At 36.6% G+C, this 18,506-nt stretch overlaps 1 non-coding gene across 1 annotated transcript; it reads left to right on the plus strand.

The window, feature by feature from the left end:
* The first annotated feature begins 6,196 nt into the window (after positions 1 to 6,196).
* LOC120104362 lies at positions 6,197 to 6,303 on the plus strand. Its single transcript, XR_005506769.1, has one exon. It is a non-coding gene; the product is annotated as a small nucleolar RNA R71 (small nucleolar RNA).
* Positions 6,304 to 18,506: the final 12,203 nt, after the last annotated feature.

Below are 18,506 nucleotides of genomic sequence, written 5' to 3' on the forward strand. Positions count from 1 at the left end.
AAATACTCACTTTCGTAGAGCATTACGATTGCACTTAGCATGTGCAACAAGCCGTTAAACCCCTAGGTTACCCTAGTGGACGAGTGTTGTCTCGTGAGGATTTGCAGTGATGTTACCCACAAACATCGTTTTTTTTTTTTTTTTTTTTTTGAAATCAAAAAGATACTTTAAAACATAGCAATCCTTAAGGCAAATGTAAATGTGATGTTTCAGAATACCTATACCTCCACCACAATTGGGTACCCCTTGAGTTCTAGGTGCACTACTCAAATTCACAAGTGTTAACTACCATTTGTTAGCTTCCGACCCACTAAATTTTCCGAATATCACATGTTATTTATCCAGAATGGTTCGCATATAAAAAAATGAAGCTATCAATCCCAACTAGACATCCCAGGTACACAGAGTTCTAAAATAATAGAGTCAAACCAGTCATCCACATGTCACTTGGTTTAAGTTTAACTAACTCACTCATGTTTAAAATATTATTATTTTTTCTTCTTTTTTTTTTTATATGACTACAACAGTCCAACTCCATTAGGCTCTAGTAAGGTCCATATAACGAGCTTTGGGTCAATGACTCTTGATCCAGTTGGCTCAAGGCATTAGGTGAAACACCCCTCGGACTTAATTACTCGAATCAGACTACGCCACGAGGCCAGACTAATCACTTATTTCAGTTATTTTCACCTTTTTACGCGAACACTCGCTGCTTTGTAGGCAAGAGGCCCGGTTACTCAGTGAAGACAAACTGTATTATTTCTCTCTCTCTCTCTCTTTTTTTATATACATATGTAACGTGACTGTATTGTGACTATAGGTCAACCAAGGTCAGAACATAAGGCACCCAGGTAATCTAGCCGGGAATTTCAAACTCAATCTTTATGTGAAAACCAAAACATGGACTTTAAGACAAGGACACTCGTACTTCTTTTGCGAATAAGGTCAACAAACAAATAGGTAACACAAGTGAACTTCTGAGGCTTTCCTATTGTTATTGAATACTTGTGTGGGGATCTAATAATAGGTCTCTAATAAGTCATAATATGCTCCTTGCCTTAATAGCTACACATGTTTATTTCTTTGAAAAATATAGTGGTAATTAAATGCAACAAAATATATGTTTGTTATTATTATTACTATTATTATATTTTTGTATTATTTTTTATTTATATATATATATATATATTTAAATAGAGATTTTTTTTTTTTGAAATATATGACAATTGGTATGATATATAGAAAAATATAGTAATCTCTCCCCCCAACTTAAATTCAACATTGTCCCCAATGTTTCAACATGAATGCATTAAATATGATAGTATGAAGGATAATAAGGCTGAAGGTTAGAATTTACCTGATAGAATGACTGCACACTGTTGTTGCTCACCAATTGTCATATGAAAGAAAGAAAAATTATGTACAAACAAAGGATCTCTAGCAGATATAGAGATCAATCCTGATAAACAGGATCTCCCAGATTGGTCGATTCAACTTCTGGGGTAAAGTTGTCCAAAAATAACTTCAAACGTTGGCCATTTACTTTAAAAATATTACCGGTGTTTGGATTCTCTATCTCAACGGTTCCATACGGATAAACAGTTTTAACTATAAATGGACCAGTCCACCTAGATCTCAATTTTCCTGGAAATAAATGAAGTCTTGAATTATACAATAGAACTTTCTGGGAAGGCTCAAATGTTTTTCTCATAATATTTCTATCATGAAAGACTTTCATTTTATTCTTATAAATTCGAGCATTCTCATATGCTTCATTCCTGATTTCCTCTAGTTCATTAAGTTGAAGTTTGCGTAGTGAACTAGCCTTATCCATATCAAAATTAAATCTCTTAATAGCCCAGTATGCCCTATGCTCCAATTCCACAGGCAAGTGACACGGTTTACCAAAAATAAGACGGTACGGAGACATACCAATTGGAGTTTTAAAAGCAGTACGATAAGCCCAAAGTGCATCAGTTAAACGCAAAGACCAGTCTTTGCGATTTGGGTTAACCGTTTTTTCCAGAATATTCTTAATTGATCGATTTGATACTTCAACTTGTCCACTTGTTTGTGGATGATAAGGGGTGGCGACTTTATGGGTGATCCCATATTTTCGCATTAAAGCCTCAAAAGGCTTATTACAGAAGTGTGAACCCCCATCACTGATGATGGCTCGAGGCGTTCCAAATCTGAAAAGAATGTTTTCTTTTAAAAATTTTAAAACAGTTTTGTGGTCATTATGTTTGCAAGGAATTGCCTCAATCCATTTGGAGACATAATCTACAGCTACTAAGATGTACAAATTTCCGAATGAAGGAGAAAATGGACCCATAAAATCTATTCCCAAACAATCAAATATTTCGATAATTAAAATTGGGTTAAGAGGCATCATATTCCTACGAGTTATCCCACCTAACTTTTGACAACGCTCGCAAGCTTTGCAAAAGTTATGGAAATCTTTAAACAAGGTGGGCCAATAGAAACCGCACTGTAAAATTTTTGCAGTCGTTTTCTTAGCAGAGAAATGACCACCGCAAGCTTCAGAATGACAAAAGGAAATGACACTAATAAATTCGTCATTAGGTACACATCTCCTAATAATTTGGTCTGGGCAGTATTTGAAAAGATAAGGATCATCCCAGAAAAAATTTTTTATTTCAGTCAAAAATTTTCTTTTGTCTTGTTTATTCCAATGACTTGGTAGTTCACCTGTGACTAGAAAATTTGCAATGTCTGCAAACCAGGGTGAAGATGTGATCTCAAACAGTTGCTCATCAGGGAAAGTGTCTTTTATGGGTGAATTGTCTAAGGAATTTGGAAGAGTGAGACGGGACAAGTGATCAGCTACTACGTTCTCTACCCCCTTTTTATCTCTTATTTCTAGAAAAAATTCTTGGAGCAGAAGGATCCACCTAAGCAAACGCGCCTTAGCATCCTTTTTTGAAAGAAGGTATTTAAGGGCAGCATGGTCAGTGTAGATAATGATTTTGGATCCAATCAAGTAAGACCTAAATTTGTCTAGTGCAAATACTACGGCGAGTAGTTCTTTTTCCGTAGTGGTGTAATTCATTTGTGCACTATTTAAAGTCTTACTTGCATAGTAGATAACATAAGGTTTTCTTTCTTTTCTTTGCCCTAGAACTACCCCAACTGCATATTCACTAGCATCACACATAATTTCAAAAGGAAGCGACCAGTCAGGTGGTTGCATGATGGGAGCAGAGGTCAGCAAGCTTTTAAGTTTATCAAAAGCTTTTTGACATTCTTCAGACCACACAAATATGGTTTCCTTTTGAAGGAGATTACATAAGGGTTTAGATATTGAACTAAAATCTTTAATAAATCTCCTATAAAATCCTGCATGACCCAAAAATGAGCGTATATCTTTGATAGTTTTTGGGTTGGGTAAGTTAGCAATTAAGTCAATTTTAGCCTTGTCTACTTCAATTCCTTCAGATGAAATGACATGCCCGAGATCAATTCCCCTAGTTACCATGAAATGGCACTTTTCCCAGTTTAAGATTAGATTCTTCTCCTCACACCGAATTAAGACTAGCCTTAAATGGTCTATACAGTTTTCAAAAGAGGAGTCGAAAACAGAGAAATCATCCATGAAGACTTCCAAAAAATGCTCAACCATGTCAGAGAAAATACTGAGCATGCATCTTTGGAAGGTTGCAGGAGCATTACATAATCCAAAAGGCATTCTCTTGTAAGCAAATGTGCCAAAAGGACATGTAAAAGTGGTCTTTTCCTGATCTTCAGGATCAATTGCAATTTGGTTGTAACCTGAATAGCCATCTAGGAAGCAATAAAATTTGTGGCCTGCCAACCTTTCTAAGATTTGATCAATAAAAGGTAGAGAAAAATGATCCTTCCTAGTGACAGAATTAAGTTTTCTGTAGTCAATGCATACACGCCAACTAGTGGGGACCCTAGTTGGAACTAATTCATTGTTGGCATTTTTGACTACAGTAACACCAGATTTTTTCGGGACCACTTGGGTTGGACTTACCCATTTACTATCTGAAATTGGGTAGATCATACCCGCATCCAGAAGTTTCAGAACTTCTGCTCTAACCACATCCTTCATGTTTGGGTTTAATCGACGTTGAGGTTGACGAGAAGGTTTGGCATCAGCTTCTAGGTAGATTCTATGAGTGCAAATTGAGGGACTAATTCCCTTGATATCAGCAATTGTCCACCCTATTGCTCCCTTATGTTCCTTGAGAATTTCTAACAATTTTAATTCCTGATTTTGTTCGAGTTGGGATGATATGATCACAGGAAAAGTCTCTTCTTGACCAAGGTATGCGTACTTGAGCTCAGATGGCAAAGGCTTTAGCTCAAGTTTAGGTGCTTGAACACTAGATGGTAGAGGACTATTGTTGCGTGTGGGCAATTCTTCAAAACGAGATTTCCACCTATCTGTATCCAACAAAAGAGCTGAATCTAATATAGCACTGATTTCTCTAAAGTTTTGGTTGATATCTGTATTTCCGAAATGAGTTAGACATGTTTCTAAAGGATCAGAAGAAAGAGATGGGACAAGAGCATCTTCTACAATGGAGTCGATCAGATTAACTCCATGAATTTCATCATTTTCGTTATCATTATCGGGTTGTTTACAAATGTTAAATATATTAAAATCTATAGTCATATTCCCGAATGACATTTTCATTATTCCATTTCGACAGTTGATCAAAGCATTAGAAGTAGCTAGAAATGGGCGGCCTAGAATGACAGGTATTGGAGTGGTACAGTTCATGACAGGCTGGGTATCTAATACTATGAAGTCGACTGAAAAATAAAATTTATCGATTTGGACAAGTACATCCTCGACTACTCCTCTTGGTATCTTTATAGATCGATCAGCAAGTTGGAGAGTAACCTTGGTGGGTTTTAGTTCACCGAGTCCTAATTGTTCATAAACTGAATAGGGCAGTAAGTTAACACTAGCACCTAAATCCAGAAAGGCTCGTTGTATCCTGAAGTTTCCTATGATGCAAGATATGGTAGGACAACCAGGATCTTTATATTTAGGTGGGGTGTTGTGTTTGAGAATAGCACTCACCTGTTCAGTTAGAAAAGCTTTCTTTTGTACGTAAAGCTTCGCTTTATGGTACAAAGATCTTTTAAAAATTTTGCATAAGATGGAAACTGCTTAATGGCATCTAATAGAGGAATGTTAATCTTTACTTGTTTAAAGATATCCAAAATTTCTTGATCAGGTACTCCTTTTTTAGCTGCAAGCAAGCGCTGAGGGAATGGAGCAACTATTTTATGATGAGGTATTGGATCATCTTGTTCGGTATTATTTTCATTCCTTTTCTCAATGGATTTTTCAGGTCTGTCATCCTTCGTTGGAATTTCTTTGTTAATTATTTTTTCGCTACGGAGGATTGTGACAGACTTAACTTGTTCAAATTTAGGTTGGGATGAACTTGCTTCATGGACCTCATGTTGACCCTTTGGGTTAGATTGAGGTTGGGCTGGAAATGTCCCTTTTTCCCTAACATTGAGTTGAGCCTCAATTCTACCTACAGAATTTTTAAGTTCTTGAAGTGACTGCATGGTATTCTGATTTATCTGGGTCTGCCCTTCCATGAATGCCTGCAAAGTATCCTCAAGAGATCTCTTATGGGGTGGCACATAGGGTATGGAATTCCCTTGAGATTCATTGGCAGTGGGTCCATGTCTCCAACTAAAGTTAGGATGGTTTCGCCAGTTAGGATTATATGTTTCAGGAAATGGTCTCTTATAAGCATTTGTAAAATTCGCTTGATCATGCAACACTTCTTGGAAGGCGGGGATTGTAGGACAATCCTTGGTTAAGTGTGCATTACTCTCACAGATTTCACATATACTTTCATCTATAGTAGGTGCCTTTCCTGTATTGGCTCTGCTTAATTCAATGGCTTCAACCTTCCTAGTTAGATTAGCAATCTTTAAATTTACATCATTTTCTTCTTTAACATGATACATTCCTCCTTTAGTATTAGTCGATTTTTGAGGTTTCTCGTTCTTATCTATTGTATCCCAGGCCTGTGCATTTGCTGCCAACAGATCAAAATAGTCCCAGGCTTCCTCTGGTTCCTTATTCATAAATTCACCATTACACATCATTTCCACAAATTGTCTCATATTGGAGGTCAAACCATCATAAAAGAAACTGATGATTCTCCAAATTTCGTATCCATGATGTGGGCAAGCAAGAAGAAGGTCCTTAAATCTTTCCCAACACTGAAAAAATATTTCTCCATCTTTTTGTACGAAGTTCATGATATTTCTTCTAAGTGTGTTTGTTTTATGTGTTGGAAAGAATTTCTTTAAAAATTCTCTTGTTATTTCTTGCCAGGTAGCTATGGTCCTAGGCCTTAAGGAGTGTAACCATGACTTAGCTTTTTCCTTTAAAGAAAAGGGAAATAACTTAAGCTTCACTACCTCTTCATTGATATTATTAAATTGAAGTGTTGAACACACTTCATCAAATTCTTTTAGGTGCAAATAGGGACTTTCTGAGTCAAGTCCATGAAACTTTGGGAGTAATTGGATTATTCCTGATTTCATGTCAAAAGCTCTCGCAGCAATAGGAATAACCATACAGGATGGGGTACTGGTCCTAGTGGGTTGTAGATAATCACGAAGCGTTCTAATAGGTAAGTCTTCTTGAAATTCATTGTCTCCCTGATTACTACCATTATCTTCCATTTGATTATTTGAACTTTTATCCCTAGATTCAACTCGGACTAATCTTTTCGTTTTATCCCTTTGCCACAACCGCATATACTGACCAATTAACCAGTCGACTTTTTTTTTAATAATTATTATTATTATTTATTTATTTATTTATTTTGTATATATATATTTTTTTTAGAGTTTTGGATGAGTATGAATATTACCTAAAGCTATGAATATTGGCACCCTGCTACTAAAATTATTCACAATCAAACAGTATCAAAGCATAGCACCCTTATTTCTAATGTTTTCCTAAAAATTTCTAGACAGCTCCTAACTGGTTTGAAGAGTACACTTAAGCCTCAAATCCGGTCTAATAACCTAGTCGACCAGGTAAGCTCCCAGGTAAGTGGAGGGGTCACGATGCGTATAGCAAAGGTCCCACTTAAAACCCACTTTCCTCGAACAGAAACTGTCTCCCTTCAATCACTTAGAGGGACAAAGCTTGCCTAGACATCGACCGGGGTCATAGAGCGAAATTGGTGCAACTTTCAGTGGTCTTCGTCCTATTGAGCTCGATTATCCTTAGGGGCCAACGTCTAGTTGATTTTAATTAGGCTTAGGATATTTATGCACTGGGATGATTTTTGGGCTAAGGACGAGTAATGAAATCCCGACCTTATCTTTTTAATGGGTTCAGCCCTTAGATTAATTTATGCAAATGCTTTATACTATATGCAACAATCAAGAAAATTTTTAACATTTTATGTCATGACATTAAATTGCATTTGAATAGTTGATCAAGCAAACTAGCTAAATTTTTTTTTCTTTTTATTTATTTATTATTTTTATTATTTTATTATTTTAATTAATAATAATTTTTTTTAATTTTTTAAAACAAGAGTAAAATTCTAATGTAGGAAAAATAGGACTAGTATGAACAAAATAGAAAAATTAATTTAAATACTCACGGCCGGAGTTCGTTCACTCCGGGAATCCAAAAATGTGATCTTGATCTTCTTCGTTAATGGTCCTGCTTTTGTTGCCCTTGAATCTGAAAAGATTTGAAATTTTAGCTGTGTTAAAAATAAAGAAAAATTGAAGAACTAGAAATAAAGAGTTGAAATTTTCAGCCTTGTTCTCGTTCGCACGTTGCAAATCTCCGGCAACGGCGCCAAAAACTTGCTACGATTTTAATCTTGCTCTTTTAAAAAGAAAAATTAAACGTAGGATACCCCAAGTATAGGGTGTAGCAAAGTAATATTCTCGGTAAGTCCGAGATCGAATCCACAGGGATTTGACAGTGAACAAAAAACTAAAGGCTAAATAATATTCGGATTGTCAAAATATAACTAAGGCATCAGGATTCAGCCTAGCACTTCATCATGTTTTTCCTAAAATCATCTATTATCTCAGTTAAATAGATTTAGTTTTATGGGCAGCATTACAGTAATTCTATTTTAAACTACAGGGATTTCTAAGCATCTGTTATACCCGGGGGAAATAACAAATCAAAGAAAATATATAAGTTTGAAATAATTTCTATAAATTTTCTGCACCATAAATTAAATCAAAAACATTAAAATCCCATTGATGATTAAATGAAATACATGAAGAAAATACTAGGCTTTTCCCTAGCCTTAGCTAGAGGAGATTTAGCTACTCATATGAAATGGGAACATTTTATAAAAGGGATTAGCATAGAATAAATAAAATAAACATAAACCCCTTTTTTTATCTTTCTTCTATCAAGGAAACAGAGCACTCTGTTTTCCTTGAATCTTCTCCCGTGGCCTCTCCTCCTTCGTCGCACGGCTAAGAGGAAAGATCGGAAGAGGGAGCTTTGCTGGTAGATCCTCCCGTGGCCTCTTCCTCCTTCCTCCCTCTCTCGCTCGAACCTGGATGGATCCGTCCGGCTAGCTGGTTTGTTCCGTCCGGCTGGGAATAATGCCGATAGATTCTCCTCCTCTTCTTCTCCCGTGTAGGAATGAATCCCCCCCCTCCTCCCTTCTTTCCTTCGGCTGCTGCTCCTCTTATAGCATGTTCTTGAGATGCGGGATGAAGTTGAATCGCTTGAGACTCTTCAGGTTTGGGAAGCTCCAGATGTTGACGTTGGGAAATTAAGAAGACTCGGCTGCTGGCCTCCTCTCCTCCGATGGCTGCTGGCCTCCTCCTCTTCCGTCGCACGCTCCATCGGATGGCTCCTCCTCTTCCGTCGCACGCTCCATGCTGAGCTGGGAAGAAAATAGGGGAAACGGAAAGATGATGAGATGCCGCTTGGAATTGAAGAGCTGGTTTAGCTTAGGTCCCTTGGGTCTGATTTAGGTCCCTTGGATTTGGTTTAGGTCCCTTGGATGAGATGCCATGATGCTTGGAATTAAAAAGTCTGTTTCCACGGTCGGTTGGGAAATTAGAAAATTTCAAAGCCCCCATGCTGTGGATGTTTGGAAATTTTATTGAGCTTGGGCTGCCAGGCATTGGGCTCAAATCCAGAGTTACTGGGTCTCTTGGATGAATTTCACTCAAACACAAATAAAACATTAATTAATTAATTTTATTAATAAAAATTAACTATAATACTAATTAAGATAATATGAAAATTTCACTTTTGTACTCTCATCACGCGCACCCTCAGACGAACGGAGAAACAGAGGTAACAAACCGTACTATTTTGCAGGGGCTCAAAGCCAGGCTCGACAAATCTAAAGGACAATGGGTCGAAGACCTATACAATGTCCTGTGGGCTTACCGGACCACGTTCCGCGTCCCCACCGGCGAGACTCCCTTCAACCTAACATATGGGACGGAGGCTGTCATTCCACTAGAGATCGGACTTCCTTCTCCAAGAGTTGAGTATCACGATGCCAGCTCCAACTCTTCGCAACTCAGAAGCAACCTCGACCTAATCGAGGAAACAAGGGAGGCCGCCCGAGTTTGTATGGCGAGGTACCAGCAAAAGACAGCTCAGTACTACAACGCCAGGGTCAAAATCAAATCTTTTAGACCAGGGGACCTTGTCCTCAGAAGAGCTGAAGCCTCCCGACCAACTGAGCAAGGGAAGCTGGCTCCGAACTGGGAAGGACCTTACCGAGTCACGCGCATCCGCAGGCCCGGAACTTACAAACTGGAGTCTCTAAATGGGACTCCCATTCCACGAAGCTGGAGCTCTGAAAATCTCCGCGTGTACCACCAGTAGGACCCCAAGGGGTCCCCCATTATTATTCAACTATTGAATTTCATTCTATGAATTTCATTTTATAATAAGCTTATGGTCTGCATACTTATTTCAAGCTCACCCATTCTCCTGGTTATCTCATGGTACCAGGTTTATTCTTCTCCCCTAACCACGGTTGGGATGCCCCGATGTCTCGGGATGATGGAGCACTTACGAGGACTCCCTGAAGATGTTCGTGAGTTCGTGACGCGTTCTCCATCAACCAGCGAGCTCGGCTCGTTCTCCATCAGCCAACGAGCTCGGCTCGTTCTCCTACCCTGACCACGGTCAAGATGCCCCGAGACGTCGGGATGCCCCGATCCGTTGGGATGGCTCGAGACGTCGAGATGCGGTCTTAAGTGACCAGACGAGCTCGGCTCGTTCTCCATCGACTTCCACCGACGAGCTCGGCTCGTGCTCCATCGGCCAACGAGCTCGGCTCGTTCTCCTACCCTGACCACGGTCAGGATGCCCCGAGACGTCGGGATGCCCCGATCCGTCGGGATGGCTCGAGACGTCGAGATGCGGTCTTAAGTGACCAGACGAGCTCGGCTCGTTCTCCATCGACTTCCACCGACGAGCTCGGCTCGTGCTCCATCGGCCAACGAGCTCGGCTCGTTCTCCTACCCTGACCACGGTCAGGATGCCCCGAGGCGTCGGGATGCCCCGATCCGTCGGGATGGCTCGAGACGTCGAGATGCGGTCTTAAGTGACTAGACGAGCTCGGCTCGTTCTCCATCGACTTCCACCGACGAGCTCGGCTCGTGCTCCATCGGCCAACGAGCTCGGCTCGTTCTCCTACCCTGACCACGGTCAGGATGCCCCGAGACGTCGGGATGCCCCGATCCGTCGGGATGGCTCGAGACGTTGTTGCCCAAGGTGACAACCCAAGAGGGGGGGGTGAATTGGGTCTTTTAAAACCTTTTAAACTACTTCTAATCTTTTAGATTAATTATGCTAAGTTGTATGGATGCTTAGTGAAGCTTAACCTTAGCAAGAGTATGATTCTAATCTAATCAACTATTAAGCAGTGGGTTCAATAAAAGATTAGTCTAATTTTGCCCTAGTATGCTATTCAATTTAATGATTGAGTAAATTGATTATGCTTGCAACTAAAGGATGCACGAAGAAGAGTTAAGCAAGCTTAATATCTAAGTAAGTGAGTGAGGAGGTCAGTCAACAAAGAGCATCACAAACACAACAAAAATATAGTGGTTCGGTGCACCCCAGCACCTACATCCACTCCCCAAGACCTCTTGGGAATTTCACTATAATCCTACCGATTACAGCCGGTTGTTTTACAAGCTCACAACCCAACTTGTTGTTTTTACGAGCGCACAACGAACTCGGTCGGTTTTCCCAGGCTCACCGACTAGAACCAACCCCGATTGTTTTCCCGGGCTCACAATCAAACCCTTACACGTTGGTTTTACCCTCGGCTCACCAACAAACCTAAACCCCGTTGGTTTTCCCTTTGGCTCACCAACAAACCTTACACCGTTGGTTTTCCCTTTGGCTCACCAACAAACCTTTACCCCTTGATTCAATCCCGTGATTGAATCAAGTTACAAGATATTATAACAAAGTTTAAGATAAATCAAAGCTTCTTAAACAAGCAAATATAACACTATAAGCAAATAGAGTAAAGTGAAGTCCTCAAACGAGTTTGGAAGATGAAGGAGCTCGACTTCTTCTTTACTTGACCCTCTTCTGATTTGGCACGAAGTGGAGGATCACTGAGGCAGCACACGGATGGAGAGGAAGCTTTGGGATTCACTTGGATGCTCTTCTTCCCTCTATTTCACTTTGAATGGCCCTTTTGTGCTTTTGGGAGATTTCCCTTGTAATCTGTTTGGAATCTCTTCCCTAAAAGTTCTCTCCCACTTCCATACCTTCTCCCCTAGCTCTTCTCTTGATTTTATAGCTTTAGATGGCGTGGAAACAAGAATATAGCCGTTAGAGACAAGAAAAAGAGCCGTTGGACACAGTCTGCATTTCCTGACAATGTTACCGTTGGGATCGGAGTCGACTCGCGCGATCAGGAGTCGACTCGCCTGTTGCAGGAGTCGGCTCGTGCTTTACTGGAGACGACTCGGCTACTGTTCCAAATTTGAATTAAAGTGCATGCCTTGACTGGGAGTCGACTCGACTTAACCCGGAGTCGACTCGCCAACATCTGGAGCTGACTTGGCATCTTCGGAGTCGGCTCATCCCATGAATCCAGAGGACATACTTTCTGATTTTCTTCCTCGAGTCGACTCGGATTCTCTTGGAGTCGACTCGGCTCTCAGAGCCCGAAAACTGATCCTCTGCATTTTTGGGGTCGCGCTGCCTTGGAGTCGACTCGAACTGTCTGGGAGTCGACTCGAATCTCAGAGGCAGTAACTTGGTTTTCTGTCTGTTGATGGTCGCGGAGTCTCGGAGTCGACTCGTGCAATGCGGGAGTCGACTCGAATCTCAGAGTCCCAAAAATGCTCTCTGACTTTTTCCTTGTGTTCCGCTGAGAGTCGACTCTTGCTTTCTTTGGAGTCGACCTACCAACCATCGGAGTCGACTCGCGTTCCACTGGAGTCGACTCGAATCTCAGACCCGAAAACTGCTCTCTGACTTTTCTGCCTGTGACTCCTAGGAGTCGACTCATACTTCTCCGGAGTCGACTCATACTTCTCCGGAGTCGACTCGAATTCCACTGGAGTCGACTCGAAGACTGTTCTTTTGAATTTTTCTTTTGATTTTACTCCTCCAATTTGAATCCTTTGAACTTTAAACTTTGGGCCAATAAATTGTAGCTTTCTTCCAACTTGAGAGCTTTGGAGGCCTTCTTGTGTTCTTCCAACTTGCTATGTTCCTTGCAAAATAAATATCTTTCTCCTTGCAACATAAACATTAGTATCTATACTTCAAGGTGTTGTGATCATCAAAATCAATCTATGAATCAATCTTTGGGTCATCAATCTCCCCCTTTTTGATGATGACAAAACTTGGAGTATATGCAATATAAGAGATATTGTTTTCTAGAAGTAATACATAGCAAAGTTGCATGAAGTAGACAACATGTATATTTAAAACAAAACATACTTCATGATAATGCTTTAGATTTAATCAGCTTAACACAATCAATATATTTCAGTTCAAGCTGATTATCACTACATAGCAAAGTTGCATGAAGTAGACAACATGTATATTTAAAACAAAACATACTTCATGATAATGCTTTAGATTTAATCAGCTTAACACAATCAATATATTTCAGTTCAAGCTGATTATCACAAAGCATTATAAGCATATACTTAGATATTTCTCCCCCTTTTTGACAGCATCAAAAAGATAGTGAAACATTAAGCACAAAGATCAGAACACTCAAATATTTCTTTCCCTTACTGTACTCTGGTTTGAATGTTATATTATTGCCAGGATATGAATCATTTAACTCAAGGCAATAATATTGGAATCAGATTAGTGAGCACAGATCAGAGCCAATTAAGATAATTTCAGAGCAGAACACATTGAATGTGATTTCAAGAAGTTTTCTAATTTGATACCACAGATAGTTTTCTAATCAAGTGTGGGTGGAATCTCTCTTAGGTTAATTCAAGAAGTACCACAAATGATATTCAATGAAAACACGAGTGGAAATCTAACCTCTCTTCAATAATAAGTATGAAAGCTTGTTCAATTAAGACCTTTTGCCCAATCTATTAAGTATTTTATCAAACATGAGAGCAATTTTGATTAATTTTCAGAGTAAAAGATCAAAACTTATATATGTGAAAGACATATCATCATGTTGGGTCATTAATTCTTAATGACTTCAAAGGTTCTTTATAATAATAAGTGCATTTGAGCACAAATACCAAATTATGAAATCATGCAATTTGTGATACATCTTAGAGCTCTTTTAAAGACTTTCTTTTATTCCTTTAGAAAATAAGCACAATTTGATACATAAAATAATGAATTGGCACAAAATAGAAGTTCTAAAGAGTAAGCCAATTAAAACTCATTAGTGAGGTTCAAAATAGATTTTCTAAGAGATACTCAAGAAAATTTAATACATTGTTCTCCTCCTTTTTCATTAAATTAGAGGCTCTTAAGATTTGCAATTTGGTTCAAGAGTGATGCATGAGATATACTAACCAAATAACACGCCTCAAGGTGTATCATAAAGATTTTCAGATTTAAATTTCAGATGATACATATTGGAGAGTATTAGAATCACTTTTCATTTAGTATTCTTTCTCTCTCCTTTAGTTATAGATTTATGTGATTAAGTTCCATAAGACCTCTCCTTCTGAAATTTTCTTTCTCCCCCTCAATTGATCATTCCATTTAAGAGTTTAGAATCCTAAGATAATGTTCAATAAAATTGTCAATCTCAAAAATATATTTTCTATAAGTTTCAGCTTATTTTCATAAGACTCAAGGTTTGAGATAAGACAACCTTTATAGAACTCATCTCAAGGTAATTTAAAGCATGTCTTGCAATATAAGGAAGTTCATAAAAATCAATCCATAAGATTTAAGGTATACATCAAATTGAAGTAACTTTAGGATAAGATACTGAATATCTAAAGCTCCCCCTCAAAAGATGCGTACTTCTTTAATCATTCTTAATTGTTGAATTTCAGACTTTAGTGATAAACGTGAATAACACTAAAATTCTGTAATATCAAGAATGTAGAGTAATCTAGTATTATTTCAAAATTTGTAGTAATTACTCTTTCTAATCCTTTACGAACAAGTTATGCTTTCTCATAATCTTAGAGAAAATGTGTAGAAATATTAATCAGAAAATGATTCATTTGAAGCTTAGTTTCTTTCAACCGCATTTACATTTTCTTTCTTTTAGAATCATTTGAGTGAGCTGAAATATTTCTAGCTTTAAGATCATTCACTCTATTGATAGAAGTGTTTAATAATGTAGGGGAGAAAAACATATAGATGATTATTGAAATATATATATTTTTAGAACTCAATTTCTTAATCATAGTTTTTCACCAATGTATTCATGAAACACAATAAATCTTTTTAATATCAAAATAAAATCATATATTTAGAAATTTTTGTTTGCAATCAAGATCATCGAAAAACACATCATTTGGACCAATATTAGTACACTTTGAAGATAAGAAATGATATGTTTCGGATGCGTATCGGAGCAATCAACCAAAGGCATCAGAATTAATTCTGTTTTTCTTACATTAAGATTTTATTTAGAAATCATATTGAGTTTAAGCTTGTATACAAAATCAGATTCTGAATTACATAGGATTTTCAATTGAGGCTTTCAAAATCATAATTTGAGATATGTATCTTCCACATTATAGCTCATCTTAAATCATTACGATTGAAAATACATATTTCAAACATATAAGAGCATATTCAGAATCTTTGTATTAAATGTTGAGTTTTGGTACGAATTTGAACATTATATACCAAATTTAGGCAAGTTGAAGGATAGATCAAGATTAATTCATTCTGCCTAAATAGAGATATCTTTCTCTTCTCCTTTTTACAAATTTATTTAACTTTCAGATTTTAAAGATGATTGTGAACGACAAATCTGAAATTTCTTTTCAATAGAACCAAACAAAAGATGTTATGTAGCAATTCAAACATTCAAACAAATTGTCCAAGGATGAAGCATTACAAAACATTGAGAACCAATAAATCAAGACATCATACCATATGCAAAATAAATCATGTGTTAAATCATGCATTAAAATATTAAGAACAAGCATGTCAAGGATCCAAATCAATATTTTTCAAATAAACTCCCCCTATTTAAATATAATCTTGCAATGATTTTATCCTTAAAGTGTGTTTTCAAGTGATTAAAAAAAAATTGACTTAATTCTACTTTCATTAACTTTGTCTTTCATTTATAACTTTCTTATGCTCTATACTCTATTTGCTCCCTATCCGGTGGAGTTGGAAGGGGCACGAGGTACTACCACTAGCCTCCCTCTTGTGCCGTCCCTAATATGCCCTACACCGAATAGTTGGGTCAAATAGTGCCGGGTACTACCACTAGCCTCCCCATTGGCACCATCCCTATGATGAGCAATATAGAAAATTTATAAAGTTCACTTCAAACTATTCCTGTTTAAGTGTAATTAATTACGAATTTTATCCCTTCCAAATGTGCCGAATATATTATGCTTGTTTTGCTTTTCCTTAAGATTGGGGTATTTGCCTCTACTTGGATTTTACTTCTCTTGAATAATATCCATTTTCTTTTCTTTATCTCTCTCTCTTTTTGTTATTCTCAAGTAATTTACACGAAAGAGCAGAATAAAGAATTTATCTTGTGTATCATTTATATGTGTATCATGCAAACAACATTTTCATTATGCTCATGGATTCATAACTTCTCATAAGTTATTTTACATCAAAATTTTAAGCATATACTTGTGTATTTCATGGTTATGACATATGCAAAGATATATTCTAGTTTTGGCAAACCATGAAACACTCTCTAAAAGTACAATTCAATCAATTATAGACATGATATCAAAAATTAATAATTAAAGACTTTAATCATGTCGTAATAAGACTTAAGTTATTGACTTTGCTCAATTAATTTATGAGAGAAGTATCTAGAATTACCATTTCATTCTGCATTCTTCAGTCAAATACCTACTAGATTTCTTATGTATGAACTTTTGGCTGAAGAAGGTCCTCTCTCTTGTTTGCATGTGAATGTTTATTGTATCTTACATGGAGATATCCTTCAAGTTGAGATCTCTCATTTTCTTGCTCAAGGATCCTGCATTATTAACAAACTCCTTTTCTTTCTTGAAAGAAGGTCATTAGTTTCTTCAAGATACAAAACATTCAACCAACATATTTTTATTTAAACTAGATGACTCAATCATAAGATATGACAATAATCAAATGTTGAATCACTTTACTCAAGAGATTGCCTAAATATAAGCAAGCACATTTCACTTGAACTAAAGAGATAGTTTCATTAACCAAGATAGTTCAAGGACAAGCATGTGAGGCAATAGAAGATTTATCAAGGTCAATTCAATTTCTTATTTTCAAAAATAATTTAGTTTAGATTCTATTTGTTTAAGATAATTATCAATAAGATATTTTAGCTAAGTTTTAATCAATTTTATCTTAAACAGTTGTTTCTATCAGAAATTCAGATTATGATTTATTTGTTATCAATAAAATAAGATTCATTAAAGTTAGATTGAAGTCTTGCCCAAGTGCACATAATGAGCATACATTCTGGTCTATTAGCTGTATGATGAAATAATTATTCTATCAATCTTCAATACAACTTTAAACAATAGATCTACTTTGCTCATCCTATTCAAATTCTACAAGATGGGGTCTTAGATGTACCTTCTTCATGCCAATCTTCTATAAGAGTGTTCTTGTGGACTAACATTGGTCAATGAAGATCCCCTTTCTTGTTTGTCTTAATTTGGAGTTTGAGAGAAGATGTTAATTCATTCATCACACATATTTCAAACTCACCTTACATGAGCTAAGTAAAATCTTCATATAACTCTTCATTAGTAGAACCAAAACTGATGTCATCAATGCATTCTTTGAGCAAATAAAATATTACAAATTCTTCTTTTTGATCCATAGATTTATCACTATTGCTTTCTATCAAAAAGTTTACTTAAGCTTTTATATATTAAGTTTTTGATGCTTGTATCAAATCTCATATTGCTTTATCATATATGTAATGTGTATTTTTAAGTATGGTGGTTATTTTACATAGATCTCCTTTTTAATGAAATAACCACACAAGAGTGTGTTCTACACATTCATTTGATAGAAAATAACGCTCGTAAAGCAAATAAATGATAAAGGTGATTTTTACTTCTAATTATGCAAGAATCTTATCAAGATCTATTTTATCTTTTCTTAATTTAGTCTTTTAATAGTCAAAAATTTTTTTTTATTAAGAGCATATCTGAAAAATCCAATTTGGTTCTAATTATTAACAAGTTTTTCAGATTGTTATATGTAAAAGATTAACCATATAATTTTAGTATCTTGATAATAAATCACTAGTCTCATAAAGAATCAAAATGAATTGATACTTCTACAACTAGAATCTTTTCATGAATGCTCTATATGCATTGCTTGATGAATGATATCCAAGAATAGAAATATCTTTATCAGATTTGGCATTATTTTCATAAGAGCATATCAAGCATAACATGTACGACTGAAAAGGATATGCAATGGTTCATTTTCCATTTTTCAGAAGATCAAAATTTTCATCAAAAATAGATTTAATAGAAGTCATATGTATGACAAGCAGTGATGATAGTCTTTTAAAAATTGTTTGAGTAGATGACTATCATACATAATTGTCTTTTTCATTTCTTCAAGAATTCTATTAATTCTATTTTACTTATGGTGTCCTTGGTGCTGAAATCATTGGATTTAATATTATTTTCTGTATAACTTTTATCAGGATTTTGGTTTTCAACACTGTGTCATGATTCTTCACAGTTTGGAAACCTTTTTCATTTGAAACACTTTTACAGGATTTAGCAAATACAGAAAATACTTCAGTTTTATTTGCCAAGAACAAATCCAATGTAAGCTTTTGAAAACTCAGTGATAGAAACAA

Source organism: Phoenix dactylifera, chromosome 17 (genome assembly GCF_009389715.1).
Source record: "Phoenix dactylifera cultivar Barhee BC4 chromosome 17, palm_55x_up_171113_PBpolish2nd_filt_p, whole genome shotgun sequence".
NCBI classification, from domain to species: Eukaryota; Viridiplantae; Streptophyta; class Magnoliopsida; order Arecales; family Arecaceae; genus Phoenix; species Phoenix dactylifera.